The sequence below is a fragment of the Chelonia mydas genome, chromosome 4 (assembly GCF_015237465.2).
Source record: "Chelonia mydas isolate rCheMyd1 chromosome 4, rCheMyd1.pri.v2, whole genome shotgun sequence".
Taxonomy (NCBI): domain Eukaryota; kingdom Metazoa; phylum Chordata; order Testudines; family Cheloniidae; genus Chelonia; species Chelonia mydas.
This window is the reverse complement of record NC_057852.1, coordinates 116605025-116621852: the sequence shown is the minus strand read 5'-3', so window position 1 is coordinate 116621852 and position 16828 is coordinate 116605025. Positions and strand designations below refer to the sequence as shown.

The 16828-nt window shown below is 39.7% G+C and overlaps 1 protein-coding gene across 19 annotated transcripts in view; it reads left to right on the top strand.

Annotated features, from left to right (window-relative positions):
- JAKMIP1 (janus kinase and microtubule interacting protein 1) overlaps positions 1-16828 on the top strand; it is a 368387-nt gene that overhangs the window by 99349 nt on the left and 252210 nt on the right. Inside the window, exon 3 of one of the 19 annotated variants that reach the window (XM_043544669.1) lies at positions 7289-7389. The exons of the other annotated variants lie outside the window; for them this stretch is intronic. The gene's annotated coding sequence lies outside the window, so the exon portion shown is untranslated. The remainder of the gene's footprint in view (positions 1-7288; positions 7390-16828) is intronic. 19 annotated transcript variants of the gene reach the window in all.

Sequence of the window (16828 nt, the reverse complement as noted above, 5' to 3'; positions counted from 1 at the left end):
AAAGCTACAGCAGATCTATGTGACAAGGATAGAAATGGGAAAAGAAATGCATGAGAATTCTTAACTGTTATTGCATCTGTTCTTGAGTTTGGGGTGGAGAGAAAAAGAGAACTTTGCAACACTGCCACAAAACTCTGTGTGTATGTGTGTGTTTGTTTTACTTTTGTGGAAGGCTGATCTTTTCCCTGGAAAATTCTGTCTCCCAGCATCTGCAGCTTGGAAAGCCAGGTATTTTTCAGCGTGGCTTTCTCCACTGTTACCTGTTCCACAGTTTCATGAATGTGGAAATTTGCCAAAATTACTTTTTTCTTCTCCTTTTGGTACATCTTAAAAAATCCTAAATAAAATTTTGATTTTTGCATTAAAAACAAAGATGTAATAGGTTATTTTTATAATGTATTTGTAAAGCTCTGTAAGCTGACAAGCTCTCAGTACAACTATGAGCTACTTCCCCTACCTTTCAGAGTAACAGCCGTGTTAGTCTGTATTCGTAAAAAGAAAAGGAGTACTTGTGGCACCTTAGAGACTAACCAGTTTATTTGAGCATGAGCTTTCGTGAGCTACAGCTCACTTCATCGGATGCATAGCTCTATGCATCCGATGAAGTGAGCTGTAGCTCACGAAAGCTCGTGCTCAAATAAACTGGTTAGTCTCTAAGGTGCCACAAGTACTCCTTTTCTTTTTCCCCTACCTTGTAGGTCCCAGAAATTCTCGAAGTACAGCAAAGTAATAGTGCAGTGTGTTAATATCTGGGTAGCTTTTTCTACCCTCTAAGCACAGGGCTTTGCTAGAAAGGCAGCAGGGTTGGATGGCTGTACATGTGCTGGCAGAGTTTCAGCATGCACTTTGCAGTTAGATAAGTGGAGAGGTAGAAGTGTTCTTGGTGAGATAAGTTAAGCAATGTTATGCTCAGTGACTTACAAGAATTCATCTCCATGTTGGATATTCATGTGTGTTGTGAACAAACAACTAAAAAAGGAAGATTTACATAATCAGCTGCTTCTGTGGCCATAAAAAGTTCTACTTCATATCACTGACTGAGACTTATGGTCCCGTATTAAAGATAGTGGATCTTCAGAGTGCTATCCAAGCTACTTGCATATTCATACAGAAGAGAAAGTATGAACCACTTGTATTGCTTTGTCTGGTGTACACTCAATAAACAATCAAGGAAGGGGAGACAGGAATTCAGGAGACTCAGTTTTTTTCTCGCAGGCTCAATGTCCATACTAATAAAACTACAGTAACTATTATATGATTGTGTCTTTAATCTTTCTGGAATATTCTAGATGGTAAAAGTGGTTTCCAAAAGATGTAAATTCAAGGCTTGAAAATTTTAATAATTATTGAGTATTATTTGTCCTACATATAAGTTACTGAGAGTAGGGATGGTGTGAGCTGAGGTACGTGTGTAGTTTTATAAGGATAGGATGAAGTGGGATGTGACTATTTTAATAAAAAGAAGAAATGTCTATATTTATATATGATTATTCTTACATAAAATTAGAATGCACCAGGTTTAAGATGTACAAAGAAATATTTACATAAGTGCCATGAGTGTTTGGTTTTCAGAAGAACAGTTTAAAAAAAAAATACTACTAGGACTGTCCAGCAAAACAACAACAAAAAAACCAACCAACCAACCAAAAAAACAAAAAAAACCCCTACACCCGCTACTGGGAGATCATCATATAAGCATGTTGTTTTTTTTTTTAAAAAAAGCCAACCTTGTATTACAAGTGAAGTCTTAAACTAAAAGCATTTTAAAAATATAATTTTCTTTTCACTATTTTGTACATTTTTTTAGTATGACAATGGGCTTGGATAATGAAAATAATCTAGTTTCATTTTCAGAGTCTTATCCTTTAGCACAATAGTGAAGTTTTGCAATCAGACGCTTCAGGGTGCCATATATTATTGACATAAGAAAAAAGCTTTCTAGTAGATCTCTTGTTTAATTCACAAAAATGTTTCTGTTGGTCGTGTGAAAGCTTTTTATAGAACCTATATTTTATGTTAAATTTGGCCTCATTCCTTTTTAAAAACCGAAAACATCACACCCATTTTATTGGAGTTCAAGATGTTCAGCCTTTTTTGTTTAATTTATTAAACTCTGTGTGCGTGTGTGTGTGTGAAAACTAAACTTTAATAAAAACAAGAGCAAATCTGCATAGTTTCAATAATACTTTAAATCCGTATTTCTCAATGACCGATATGTGAAACAGCACCGGTCTCTGAGATCTCCCTGACACAGTTTAGGAAGGCAGCAAGCTGGTCCCTGGTATTAAAAAGATTGAGAAACACTGTGCTAAGTCATAACTCGAAGTTACACAGTGTATATCTACAATGCAGTCAGAGGTGTGAGTGCAGCCCGTGTAGAGATACCCATGCCAACTTTGATGTAGCTGACCCAAATAATGATGATAATCATAGCGAAGCCACGGCACCACGGGCTATACAGTCCCGCCCAGGATCCCTGAATATATACTTGAGCACCCTTGCTGCCGTGATTTCACTGCTATTGTTGTTTGAACTAGCTAGATCAAAGCTAGCTTGGGTATGGCTACACATGCTGCAGTAACACCTCTGACTGCTTTGTAGACGTACCCACAGGCTCTTAATAACAGGTTTAAGAACATCACATTTCTTAACATTCTCCTCTCTGAAGACATAGTACAAACTCCGCTGTATTGCTTTTGGCTCACTTATGTAATGGAAGGGAAACCACGCACATAGGCCCCCAAAAGATATGCAAGAATATGTCAGAGGGTCATGCACACATACATAGATGCTAAACTGAATGTAACAAAGTGTTACCCATCAATATTAGCTATGAAATAAAAAGCAGCATAATTGGAGAAAGACCAGTGTGATTTGATCATGTTCAGTTTTGGGTGTTGATGTCATTACGTAGTAAAATTGTTTAAACCTTTTCCTGTCAAGTGTTTAAATCATGCTTCACAGGTTTTCCTGTGATACGTTGTTGATTTTCTTGTATGTTCTGCAAGTTCATAGACTTTTGTCGTTCAATTGGTGACACAGTAAAGGGCATTTATCTGTTGTAGGAAACAGATTCAAGGCTTTGTACCAACAATGGTGATGTAGTCACCATGTGAGGAGGGATGCGTGGTGGTTTGTCATGACAATTCAGACAAAGAGAAATTTAAGTTAGTTGCTGTGTATTGAGTGGGACAATAACTAGCAGAGCCAGCCACTGGTACTGTCAGACTCTATGATCCTGGGCCCTACCTTCTCATCTGAGATATCTAGAAAAGTCTAGGTCATCTCAGTTTTCATTTGAAAATAAAAATCAAGCAAGACAAAACAAACCACAACTTTAATGCTTGTGAAAATATCCTTGAAAATGTGGTCACTGATATTTTCCCCATCCTCTCCCCAAATATCAGTCATAATTTAAACTTCCCTCAGAGCCACCCAGTTCTCGCCCTTAGTTGTCTGTGTAAACAGTTTCTACAGGTCCTGTGATTTTTTTTTGCGGGGGAGGTCCTCAAATCAATTTTCAGGTGTAGATGGGAGATAATGTTTAAACCTACAATCCCAAAGGCCATCTTGTTGGGGGTACCATGGGGTTGTCAGACACAATTACAGTTCAGTGTAGTGTAGTTTAAATTTAAATGATTTTGGAACATATAACGCTTCTCAAACTGACAGTGATGTAGTGAATTGGAAATCTCAGCAAAGCTGAATGTTTGAGGTAAGGAGATTACTAAAATGTGCTTCGGTTAAATTTTAAGCACTTTCAGGGCCTGATCCAAGGAGGTGTAATTGATTTTGCTAAGAATTAAGAGTGCACAGCACCTCCCAGGATTGAGCCCATATTTCCTGAAGGTTTTTACGCTCCAAACCTGCAATTGTCTGATGAACAACTAAATAAATCTGATCAAAAGAGTAGTTGGCTAATGGCCCCTCTTCTTTTTCCTTCCCCTACAGCTTGTTGTTTTCCTGAGTGTTGAAACTTCACAGCATCTTAGAGATTGTCAGTGTTTGCAATGTCTGTACTGTTTTGAATTAGAACAGAGCACTGCAAACGTTATCTGCTTTTCTGTGGCACTTATCACCATAGTACCAGAATGCCTCAAACATGAGATGTTTTAAAATTTTAGTACATACAAAATAGCAGCCAATATTGAATAATATACTCAGACTTCAGGGATAACAACATTGATGGAAAGATAGCAATATTGCTATCTTTGACACCAGATGGTGCTATTGCAAATGCTCTCACAATTTGTTTATCTGATTATATAACGGGTTAGCTCTTGAAGAAATGCTCATTGTCAGCTGTGAAATTTTCTTTTTCTGCCTGAATCTCTGTGAATCTCTCTGAATTATTTTTGAAATGTAGAGCCCACAAAGGTAAACAAAAACAGTTATATCTGAAACAAGCACCAGATCACAGAAAACAGAAGAAAAGGAGTACTTGTGGCACCTTAGAGACTAACCAATTTATTTGAGCATAAGCTTTCGTGAGCTACAGCTCACTTCATCGGATGCATACTGTGGAAAGTGTAGAAGATCTTCAGGTTGGGGGGCCAGTCCTTGCCTACAGACAGCCCCCCAACCTGAAGCAAATACTCACCAGCAACCACATACCACACAACAGAACCACTAACCCAGGAACCTATCCTTGCAACAAAGCCCGTTGCCAACTGTGCCCACATATCTATTCAGGGGACACCATCACAGGGCCTAATAACATCAGCCACACTATCAGAGGCTCGTTCACCTGCACATCCACCAGTGTGATATATGCCATCATGTGCCAGCAATGCCCCTCTGCCATGTCCACTGGTCAAACTGGACAGTCTCTACGTAAAAGAATAAATGGACACAAATCAGATGTAATGAATTATAACATTCATAAACCAGTCGGAGAACACTTCAATCTCTCTGGTCACGCGATTACAGACATGAAAGTTGCTATATTACAACAAAAAAACTTCAAATCCAGACTCCAGCGAGAAACTGTTGAATTGGAATTCATTTGCAAATTGGATACAGTTAACTTAGGCTTGAATAGAGACTGGGAGTAGCTAAGTCATTATGCAAGGTAACCTATTTTCCCCTTGTTTTTTCCTACCCCCCCCCCCCCCGACGTTCTTGTTAAACCCTGGATTTGTGCTGGAAATGGCCCACCTTGATTATCATACACATTGTAAGGAGAGTGATCACTTTAGATAAGCTATTACCAGCAGGAGAGTGGGGTGGGAGGAGGTATTTTTTCATGCTTTGTGTGTATATAAAAAGATCTTCTACACTTTCCACAGTATGCATCCGATGAAGTGAGCTGCAGCTCATGAAAGCTTATGCTCAAATAAATTGGTTAGTCTCTAAGGTGCCACAAGTACTCCTTTTCTTTTTGCGAATACAGACTAACACGGCTGTTACTCTGAAAGAAAACAGAAGGTTCCTTGTGGGCTCATCATGAGTCTAATTAATTAATTATAATGTATTCTTTGCATATGCTAGCATCCACAACATGCTCTGTTCTTTCTAGAAACGAATAAATTCTTGCCACAAGAAACTCAGTCTAAGAATACGCTGTCAGGTACCCAGCGTTTAGGGGAAGGAGAACAAAAGGGAATTTTTATACATGTTAGCTAGCTTATACAAGGTTTCAGAGTAACAGCCGCGTTAGTCTGTATTCGCAAAAAGAAAAGGAGTACTTGTGGCACCTTAGAGACTAATGGTTAGTCTCTAAGGTGCCACAAGTACTCCTTTTCTTTTAGCTTTATACAAGTTAGCTAGGATGGCAGAAGAGCATTCTTGAGTGATATAAATGTGGAAAGGATTGGGGTGGCATGTTGTGGCTGTGGTCAGAAGCTTGTGCCAGACATAGGAGATTGCATGGAAAGAGGTGATTCAGTATGAAGGTGATTGTGACCTAGTGGACAGAGCACTGGCCTGCTGGGTGACCTTGGGCAAGTCACTTGGCTGCTCTTTGACTCAGTTTCCCCATCTGTAAAATGGGGGTAACAATGCTTACCTCTGTTGTAAAGCACTTTGAGATCTACTGATGAAAAGTGCTATAGGAGAGTTAGGTAGTATTATTAATATAATCTGACAAATGTACGGATAAGGCTGAGAATGTTGGAATGGAAAGATGACAAGTAGGGAAGGAACAAAGTTTATGCAGAGCTTTGAGTGTTAGAAGATGCTTACATTTGATGCAGTAGACGATGGGGAGCCAGCACAGGGATTTGGGAACAACAGCAATGTGATCAAATCAACAGCAAAAAGGGTTATTTTTTATTTTAGCAGCCATGTTCTTTATGGAGTGAAGAAGGGCAATGTGCATGTTTGAGAGGCCAGAGAGGAAGATGTTGCAGTAGTCACATTAGGATATAATGATGACTTGCACAAGACATTTGTGTGGGAGAGAAAAGGACTGATCTTGGAGATGAGGAAGAGGAAGAAGCAGCATGAATTGAACTCTGCCTACATGTGTGGGGGCCAGGGAGAGGGAGGAGTTAAAATTACTCCCTATTTGCAGGCCTGAGTGACTGAGAGAAGGTGGTGTCAACAGTGAGAACTCCGGGGAAATGTAGTATTCTGAGTGGGACTGGAGAGAGAGGGTAAGGTTTAAGGAGGTACCTAGTTGGATGTGACACATCTAGAGTTCAGGAATGCAAGCTGAGGGCAGACTGCTGTCACACAAATACAGGTCCCTTTAGTCATGTAACACCAGCCTCTTTGTATGCTCAATTAAGATCTTTCCTCCAACCCTGCCTGTCTGCTGAATTGCTTGTTGGTAATGAAACCGTGTCAGGAGTTCTGTTTTGCCCATATTAGTACTAAACGGACAACAAGACAGTGAAGTGGTTTCAGAAAACCAGACTGGGGCTATGCCTACACAAGGATAAAACCCTGTGGCTGGCCCAGGTCAGCTGACTCCGGCTGGCAGGGCTCAGGCTCTGAGGCTGAAAAATTGCTGTGTACACATCTGGGGTCGGTCCGAAGCCTGAGCCGTGGGATCCTGTGAGGACACATGTGGACGTGCGTGCACGCATGTCAGAGAAGGCAAGGTCAAAGAAATGCACCTTGCAATTAGAGCAGAACGTTATCAGGCGTGTGATGGTCCTTAGTTCCTGTGAGAATTCATTCCAGAGTCTTGTGCTGGCCCTCGAGAACACTCTGTCTCCTTTCATGCTTTTTGTACTAAGCTAGTTTAACAATTAAAGTATCATGATTGGCATTTGAATTAGCACCTTTTGAAACAAACAAATGGGGTAGTTCCGTATAAAACTTAATCCTGCCATGATTGCAGGGACTACAGAACTAGATGACTTCTCGAGGTCCCTTCCAGTCCTACAATTCTGTGATTCTGTGCCTTGGAGGTATTGGTTTTCAAGTTCTCTGCAAACACAGGTAAACATCACTGCATTAGTTACATTCAGGTCATGTTTTCAAGGTTTTCTTTGCAGCCATATTGTTCGAGACTGTCATATTTTTAATGACAGCTGAGACTCTGGAAGAGTTGAGAGTGCTACCCATTCACTCCTGATGATATTCCTTTGGCCATGTCCCAGGCTTTTGGGAAATATTGAACTAAGAGGTCTTTTCTACCAGTAATTTTGATGTTATGGTTGTTTTGCTTTAGTTTTGTCACAGTGCACTGCAGAAGCTTCGCTCAGACTGTTCTCTACTGAACTGCAAATCAAAACATCCTTCCCTATCAAGAAGGCCCAAGAGTGGGATTAGAGAGAACAATTGGCGCCAGAAAAGTCTGTTAGTTGAGGAAGTGAGGATTCCGAGAAGTTTAGTTTAATGGCGCTGAGATGGCAGAATCAAGTGAACATATCTCTGGTAACTAATATTGACTCTACACAACCCAGGCTGGCATAGGGGAAGAGAGTGCTATTAACTCAATTGGGTTGAGAGAAGAGAAGTGATTGCGTGGAGTTTGTAAATATGACAGTTTATACTATAACCAATAAATACAATTGAATAAATCTTGCTGGCTAGCTACATGATAATACACATTGCCCAGATATAAATGGTCAAAAATATCAATCTAAGTTAGGTAACTTACTGAACAGGTTAACAATTTATGGAGAGGTCTAGTTAGGATAGTCATTTGGGAGGAGAAAAGATTGTATTCATAAGGAAACCAGGAGAATAAACATTGTTTCATTTATCTGTGGGAGCTCTGGCTGACATGTTAAAACTTATTCAAGTAAACAGTATACCCTATTCATTTTCTCCTATGAGAAATTGATTTCTTGATAAAGAATAATAGTTTCACAGACAGAAAGGATCAGTGCATTTTTCTAGTGAACAACAAATCACTTTTTAAATCCCCTGAATGCCCCAAATAACGAAGCTATGAAGGCATTCAGCTCATCATGTAAAAATGTGTGCCAATTACTGACTACTACAGTTTGCAGTTGCATGCCCCAGTGCGAATTATTCACAAGGAGATTTTAAATTGCATATACAATAATCTCTTGCATACATCAACCAAGCTTTCACCGTTAGGTCGTTGATTATCTTTGTGTGTTTCTTGTCTGTTACATTGGCTAAATCCCAAAGATCCTCAAAATATATTTGGGACTGTCTAATTTGATCTGTGGTCTGTAACACAGCTTGTATTCTGATTTGCTATGTATTAGTTCTAGATTTTATAATTGTAACTAATTGCTGGTTTCTCTTTTGTGAACCATATTTGTAGTGATGTATTTTTTGCTACTGTTAATATTTCTGAATAAATATCTTTCAGGTTTGTGGATTCAGGGCTGGGCATTTTACCCAAAAATATAAGTAAAAGATTTTGAGGAGGCGTTTTTGACTAACGTGTTTGACTCTCTTGTCATTCCCAGAAAACATTGCATATGTGTGGTGACCTATTTGCCAACATCCTTTGCAGCAAATGTTGGCAATGTTTGAATCAGTTTTGTTGGCCGTTACTGTTGGGTAGAAGTGCATTTTATTGGCATTCTTTCTGTGGTAGGGAGGAGTTTGTAGCTTGTGGATGGAGGATATTTACGCATAGGACAGTTGTCAATTCCCTGAAATTCTGCCTCTTATTGTTCCATGTCATGCCTATGTCAGTGCTGTTGGAAGCTGCAGAGAGAGTGGCAGTTTGTCCTTCAAGGCTGCTTGCTTTTCAGAGGTGTTGTTTTTAAGTAATTCATCTTCAGTTTTAGGCAGGGGTACTGTAGATCTACCCAGTAATGCCAAAGCTCGAGATATTTTGTAAACATCTAATCTTTGCAGGTTGTATGAGGGTTTCACTCAGGGCTCTGATTCAGTGGTACATGCCATTCAGTGGTACATACCGGCACCTCTTTAATGCTGTCAGAATCTAAGCTTTCAATGGGGGAGAGAGGTAAGTCTCTGGCTGAGATACGTTCAGGTTACATTTATGAGGCAAAGTGACATAGGCCTGCATTTGCAGACCCTGAAACAGTAGCTCTGAGGAGTGTCGCCTGCCCCATTTGTCTCTGAGTGCTAACGCAGATGCAAGGGAGAATACTTTAAATATCAACACTGTTAACTCACTGCTCATGAAACCATGTAAGAAAAGGGAGGGAGCGAGGATTGTGCAGATCTGTATAATCTCCTGTGAATGCCAGCTCATTTTGGCACTACAGTTGAGTGGGCTTGGGGAAGTACCACCGTTCTTTACACCCCAGCCAGGCAGGAGTCAAGCCCAAGCAGGAAAGGATTCTGAACTCAGCAATCCGTGAGTGGCATCTCGGGGGGCGGGACTGTTGTTGTAGGTGGAAGAGTAGCACTGTCTGTCTTTCTCCCCACTGGTATTTGATTTCAAGGCAGGGTTGAGAATGGGGATGCTGGATGTTTTAGTATAGAAGACAACAATGTATAGACATCCCATTTCTCTTTCCTCTCTATTTTAGAATATATATATTTCCAAATGCTTAGGGTGTCTGGCCAGTGTATTAATCTGGATTTGTGTTTTGGTGTTTGCTAACTTTAAGGGATATAATTTGAATGATACATGCAGAGGAGCTCGGCTCCTCCTCTTCTCTCAGGCTTTTAAGATGTGCACATGGTATCTAATACCCAGTCTAAGGTATTATGTAGGCTGCCTAACAATATTCAGTGATGTATGTGGGTGTCAGTCACCTGGTTACTCCTCTATCTAGTAAAAGCTTTTATTTGATTATTCTGTTTCCAGAGCTACTTGTGGAAGAAAAACATTGTTTTCAGAACAGACTTGTTAGAAGTACCTTTGTAGACATTAGGGAAAGAATAGTAGTTTTGGTAGGCTGTTAACTGCAGTGGTTCCTGCAATATCTCTGGGAATAATGATAAACACTCCCTAGGTTTTTATAAGTCCCCATTACTTCAGTGTCTGAAAGCCTTGTATTTTAATTTGTCTTCATAACACCTCTGTGAAGTGTAATCCCTATTTTACCAAGGGATTAAGTGATTTGTTCAAGGTCACACAAGGAGTCTGTGACTGAGTTGTGAATTGAACCTGGACCATTGAGTTACTATGGTGTATATCATTTTCCCTGTGTAGATTTAAATGGCCTTCTGTTGCTCAAGGTTACTGCTGCCCTGGGAACTTTTGTCTCAGCAGCTGTAGTGATTGATCAGATTTTCTGTTTCCGAACTGCTAGGAGTTTTCTCATGTCAGAGGCTTGCATGCTGCAGACCTGTGATACCACCATGATTATACAGTATTTCCATTGTTCCTATCCATGGAATGGAGGTGACAAAAACATTTTAAAAACATGGCAAACAATTCATTCCAATATATTTACATTTACTTGTTGCTCCTTATGCAAGAAACTGCCTCCCTGAAGTAATATACAAAGTCAATACCTTGTCCTCCCTTCAAATCCTTTCTCAAGATCCAATTATATTGTGATTCCTGCTGCAAATGGTCTGCAACGATTACTTATGTTATGTTTTGTCTTGTTGATATAATTAAAAAATCCTCTTTTATTTTGCAAGTTTTGCATGGAGCTAGTCTATGCAACTGTGTGCCTCTGTCATTGTTAATCTCTTCCTCCTCCCCACCCATTCTGCATTTGTTTGTTACATCTAATTGTTACATTTTGCCTTTATTTAAAAGGTAAGTTCTGTGGGGCTAGGGCTGGCTTACTCTGTGATTGTACAGTATCTTGCACATTGGGGCCTCAGTCTGATTTATTACTGTAGTGCCAATCTTCTTCTTTTGTTGGGTTGGGTAGGTAGTAACGAGTGTAAATTTATATCTAGATTTGCTAGCCAGCACATTGCTGCAGCAATGAGCTGGTGAATGTCCTTTAGGCCCCCAGCGAAGAAACGAAGGGGACACTCAGATATGATGTGCTCCATCGTTTGTGCCTGGTTACCAGAGTCGCAATCAGGTGTTTGCCTCATTTTCCATTTAAAGAGGGGTTGTCCACATCTTCCATGAGATGTCCTGATCCAATTCAGTCTGCACCAGTCTTTCCGACATAAATCAAATTCCCAGTGGTTCCTTGGCAGGGTCAACGACGAGCTCTTTGTTTTGAGTGGTCAAAACATTCCACGTGGCTCTCCATTGAGCCTCAGCGTTGAAGTTGGGTGTAAGGGTCTTTATATGGTTCCATGGAGGGTTGTAGGATTTTACTCTTGTCTTCGGCTGGTTCTGCAGGTCATTGTGCAATAGAGCCTCATGTTTGCATTGACATGGTTTAGAAAGAGAGATGTCTGGGCAACTCTTCTAATCTGTGGAAGCTGGATGTGTGATGGAACTGGGAGCCAGTCAACTGGAGGCAATTTGAGCATCCCTCACACTATGCACATAGCGCTATTGAGTTGAGTGTCAAGGAGTTTAGTGTGACTGCTGAGAGACCACATCGGCACACAGTACTCAGCCGCAGAATGTACCAAGGCAATTGTTGTGGTTCGCAGGGTCCGTGGACTGGAGCCCCATGATGTTCCTGCCAGTTTCCTGATAAGCGCAACATGACACCTGACCTTATTGCGGGTGTTCTCGAGGTGTTGTCAAAAGGTCAAACTCCGGTCCCGTGTAATGCCAAGATACTTTGGATTAGTCTCATGGCTGACGCTCTCACTGCAGAACTGCACATCAAGTTTGGCATTAGCCATTTTATTGTTCAGATGGAAAGCTGTTACTATGGGGTTTTTTCAGGTTAGGCCTAAATTTTCAGTTTTGGAAATAATCAGCCATTGTGCTGAGATCTTGAGTTATGGCATGGCTGATGGTATGAAGGCTTGTATGCTGAACAGGTAGGGCAATGTCATCCGCATAGATGAATTTCCTTAACTCCATTGCTGATATGTCCGCGGTGTATAGATTAAAAACTATTGGGGCCAGGACAGAGCCCTGAGGGATGCCAGTCAGCATTCATTATTGAATAATGCATGGTCCGTGGTGTTGAACACACTGCAGTGTGTGTACATCTGTTTTAAAGCAATGCTGGTGTGCTTTATTGATTTCTGAAGCTCCTCCATGCCATAGAAACTAGGTACTGTAATTACACAAATTTTAACAAACATATAAATTACACAGACAACCAGAATAACTGAAAATTTTAAAGTAAAAATACCTCAGCCAAATTCAGTAAATAAGAGCCCCACATTGTGCATTAAATCCTGACAAACTCTAGCTCTAGTAGCTGTCAAGCAAGGGTTGGGGAGGGAAGATTACAGGAATTTGTGACAGAAAATTAAATGCAGATGTAAATCCTTGGAGATATGAAAGTATATAGGACTCACTGAAGCTATAAAAAGCCTAGCTGATCAGTGTTGAGGGAAGGTTGTTGAATGCCAAATTGCTGCCAAAACTCCAGACCAGTGGGGCAGAGGAACCCGAGCATCAGAGGTACTTCTTTACAGTGCTGAAAGAAACCAAGAGTAGTGACCAAAAGCCCATATCATACGTTCTGGGGAGTTTGACATCTAAACCCACATTTTGTGGCTTTGGCCCCAGTTCTGCTTGTTTAAGTGAAGGGTTTTCTTGTAAGAGAAGCAATACTCTTCCATAGTAGGGTGATATAATCTAGTTTCCAAAAAATGAGAGCACCTTGCAGTGTGCACAGATGAGTCCCGCAGCTGCCCCCAGTCTTTCAGATAACATGGGCCCAGGTGACTGAGGGTCTTGAAGATAATGACAACACCTTGGCTAAAATCCAGAAGCAAATAGTGCAGAGAGCAAGATCAGAGATGTAGACCTATATCAATGGCTATATTGCCCATCCTACTTGAAAAGTCAGTCAGATGTGTTCTGCACCATTTGAAACTCCCTAGTGAGCTCCATTAAGTACAGTGGTTACAATAGACTTGTTCAGAGGTGACAAAGATTTGGGTATTTGTTGCAGGGGCAACATTAGATCAGACCAGTCTCTGCCCCCAGTTTGCAATTAACATCCCCCCAAATTTTGTAAGAGATTCCTGACTCAAGGGAATTATCCTGTGAGAGATTGTTCATTAAACTATTTTGGGCTCATGTAATGCTGTCAAGTAATATTTATTAATTTAACATTTTAATTGTAATAACAGAGAGAGGTCTCAGTCTGGTAAGGGCCTTATTGTCAGAGGTTTTTACAACACCTAGCACATTGTATCGTTTCCTGGCTGCATTACAGTGAAGTTGTCATTCCAACAAGCAGAGCCATTCAAATGTCAACCGTGGTGCTTCTTGATCATTGCTTTCTGTGGAGTTTGGACTTTTAAAAGTATTATTCTTACAGTTTTTTACATGCCTTATTTGAAAAGAGGTCTCTAATACAATTTAAGGATATGACTACCCGGGACGGCACTTGTGAAACTTCAGTACAGGAAACCTGTGCAGTTTTTACATAGGGATAAAGACATTTGCACTTTTGCTTTCTCCTAAAACATCACAGGTGGTATTTTTAAAAACACTCAGCATTGGCCCAACTCGGCTCCAAGAGTGCTTTCAAAAATTTCACTCCATGGGTCCATTGAAAAGAAAATAGGATTGTCAGTTTAGGAACTTAGTAGATTTGATATTTCTAACTGCTGGTCTGCAATATAGTCAGCACATGATTCCAGTTAATTTGATTTATATCTGATGGCTGGAAACAAAGTATTATTACATTTAACTTATTGAAGTTGTGACTGCTCTCGCTTTACCCATTCAGTCACTATTTATTACAGAGAGAAGAGAAGTGAAGCAGGAAACGTAGGTCATCTGAAGCTTGTGGAAAGTACGCCTTAGGCATTGTGAACTATGAATGTCTTCTTTCACATAGAAAGTTACTGGCTGATTATAAGGGGTGTTTTCTAGAATATAGGTGAGGTGGCAGTCACTTTATAAAATCTGCACATTGTACCCTTGCAATTTGTCTTTATTGTTGTGTGTCAGAATAGTGGTAATTTTTAAACCAGGAAATATCCCTTCTTTTTCCAGCTTCCAGTAAAGTTGAATAAATGTTAGGGTTGCATATTTAGCACAGAACTACTCTCACTTTAACAAGCCTAACTATGCTCATTGGGTGGCCTGAATAGCACAGTGAGGTTTGTCAGGTTAGGGAGAATAAAAAGAAGTTCCCTAAAACAGTGTTTTCCTGCTCCCTAATAACCAGGCAAGATGAGCATCCTAGAGAATGAGAAAGCCCTTGTGGCCCACTCCTTGCTGCATGGATGATTACCAGTGTCCTGGAAACTGTTATCCTGGTATATTTAAATCTGGATGACATGCATTGCAAATCTCATGCTGCTACTGATATGACCATCATGAAATTACTAAAAAATTATAGATGATAGTTCTTTGAAACAAAAAGTATATACTATTCAGGATAATTCTATGTTAGACTTCATTCTGAAATACAATGATGAATTGATTATTGAACTAAATTAATGGTTACCTATGTGCAAGTGACCATGATCTGACTTCATTTATATGCAAATAGAATGTAGTCCCAACTAATAAGATATGCATAACACTTTAAAAGGGTCAGTTTACCAAAGCTGCAAACAATTATGAGCAAAGTTTATTAGGAGGAAAAATGTAAACAAAATAGTGTGAATGATAATTGACCATTGTTTAAGTAAACTCTGCTAGATGCCTCCATACCATCAATTCTGCAATGACAAAGGAAAGCTTTGTGCATTAAAAAGTCATTCCGGTTAAGAAGGGAAGTGAAAGCAGCAATAAAAAACATAGAAAAAACATTATATGTAACAGTGGAAAAGGGGGAAAGCTGATCTCAGTGACTATAAATTAACAGTAAAAAAAAGCAGACAACTGATAAGGGAAGCTAAAGTTATCAATGAGAAATTGCTGTGGCCAGTAGGGTTAAGGACAATCAGAAGGATTATTAAGAACATGTAGGTAGAAAACAAATCATAGCAATGGTATAGATCCATTACTAGACAGAAATGGTAAAATTATTGTTAATATAGAAAAAGCAGAAGTGTTCAATAACTATTTGTTATATATTTGGAAAGTTGCAGTCTGACTTATGCACAGCTTAGAAAGATAATTCATTACTTTCTGTTCTGATAGTAACAAGGGAGGACATTTAAACAGCAGCTGGTAAAGTTAAACATTTTAAAATCTTCAGGATTGGATAAATTGCACCCAAGAGTTTTAAAAGAATTGGTTATTTGAAAGAAATGAGTTCTCTGAGCCACTGACATTAACATTTAACAAATCTTGGAATACTGGGAAAGTCCCAAAGGGCTTAAAAGTAAACAAACAACCCCCCCCCCAGAAAACCGTATGCTGTGCCAATATTTAAAAGGATTTGGATAACTGTAGCCTAACATCAATACTGTGCAAAATCATGGAAAAAGATTAAGTAAACAAAGACTATCCAGGGCAGGTGTTTGTCTAACCTGTTCTAAAAAGCCTCCAGCAACTGGGATTCCATAACTTTCTTAGGCAGTCTGTTCCAGTACTTAACTATCCTTAGAGCTAGAAAGTTTTGTTTTCTAATATCTAACCAGAATCTCTCTCGCTGCAAAGTAAGCTGATTACTACTTGTGCTATTCTCTGTGGATATGGAGAATAGTGGATCACCATCCTCTTTGTAACAATCTTTTACATATTTGAAGACTGTGATTTCCTTCAGACTTCTCTTCTCTAGACTAAACATCCCCAGTTCTTTCAACCTTTCCTCAGAAGACATATTTCCTAAACTACTTCTCCTCTGGACTTCAAGTTGTTCACATCTTTCTTAAAGAGTGGTGCTCAAATCTGGACACAGTACTCCAACTGAGGCCTCACCAGTGTCAAATAGAGCGTATCCGTTGTCTCCCTTGTCTGACATATGGCACCCTGTTAATACACCCCAGAATGACATTTGCCTTTTTCTCAGTCACATCATACTGTTGACTCATATTCAATTTATGATCCAGGATAACCCGCAAATCCTTTTCAGCAGTACTTCTGCCTAGCCAATTATTCCCCGTTTTGTACATTTGATATTTTCCTTCCTAAGTGTAGTACTTTGTATTTGTCTTTACTGAATTTCATGTTACTGACTTTTAGATTATTTCTCCAATTTATCAAGGTCATTTTTTTATTTTAATCCTGTCCTTCAAAATGCTTGAAACCTCTCTGCATGCCATCTGCAAATTGTATAAGCACATTCTCCATTCCATGCTCCAGGTCACTATTGAAAATTTTGAATAGTACCAAACCCCAGACAGATCCCCAGGGGACCCCACTTGATATGCCCTCCTAGCTTCACAGTGAACAGTATTCAAGAGTGATAACTACTCTTTGAGTTTGGTCTTTCAACTGGTTGTGCACCCTCCATATAGTAATTGCATCTAGATTATATTTCATTAATTTTCTTATGAGAATATTGTGTGGAACTCTGTCAAAAGCCTTATTAAAGTCCAGATATATCATGTCTACTGCTTCCCCTGT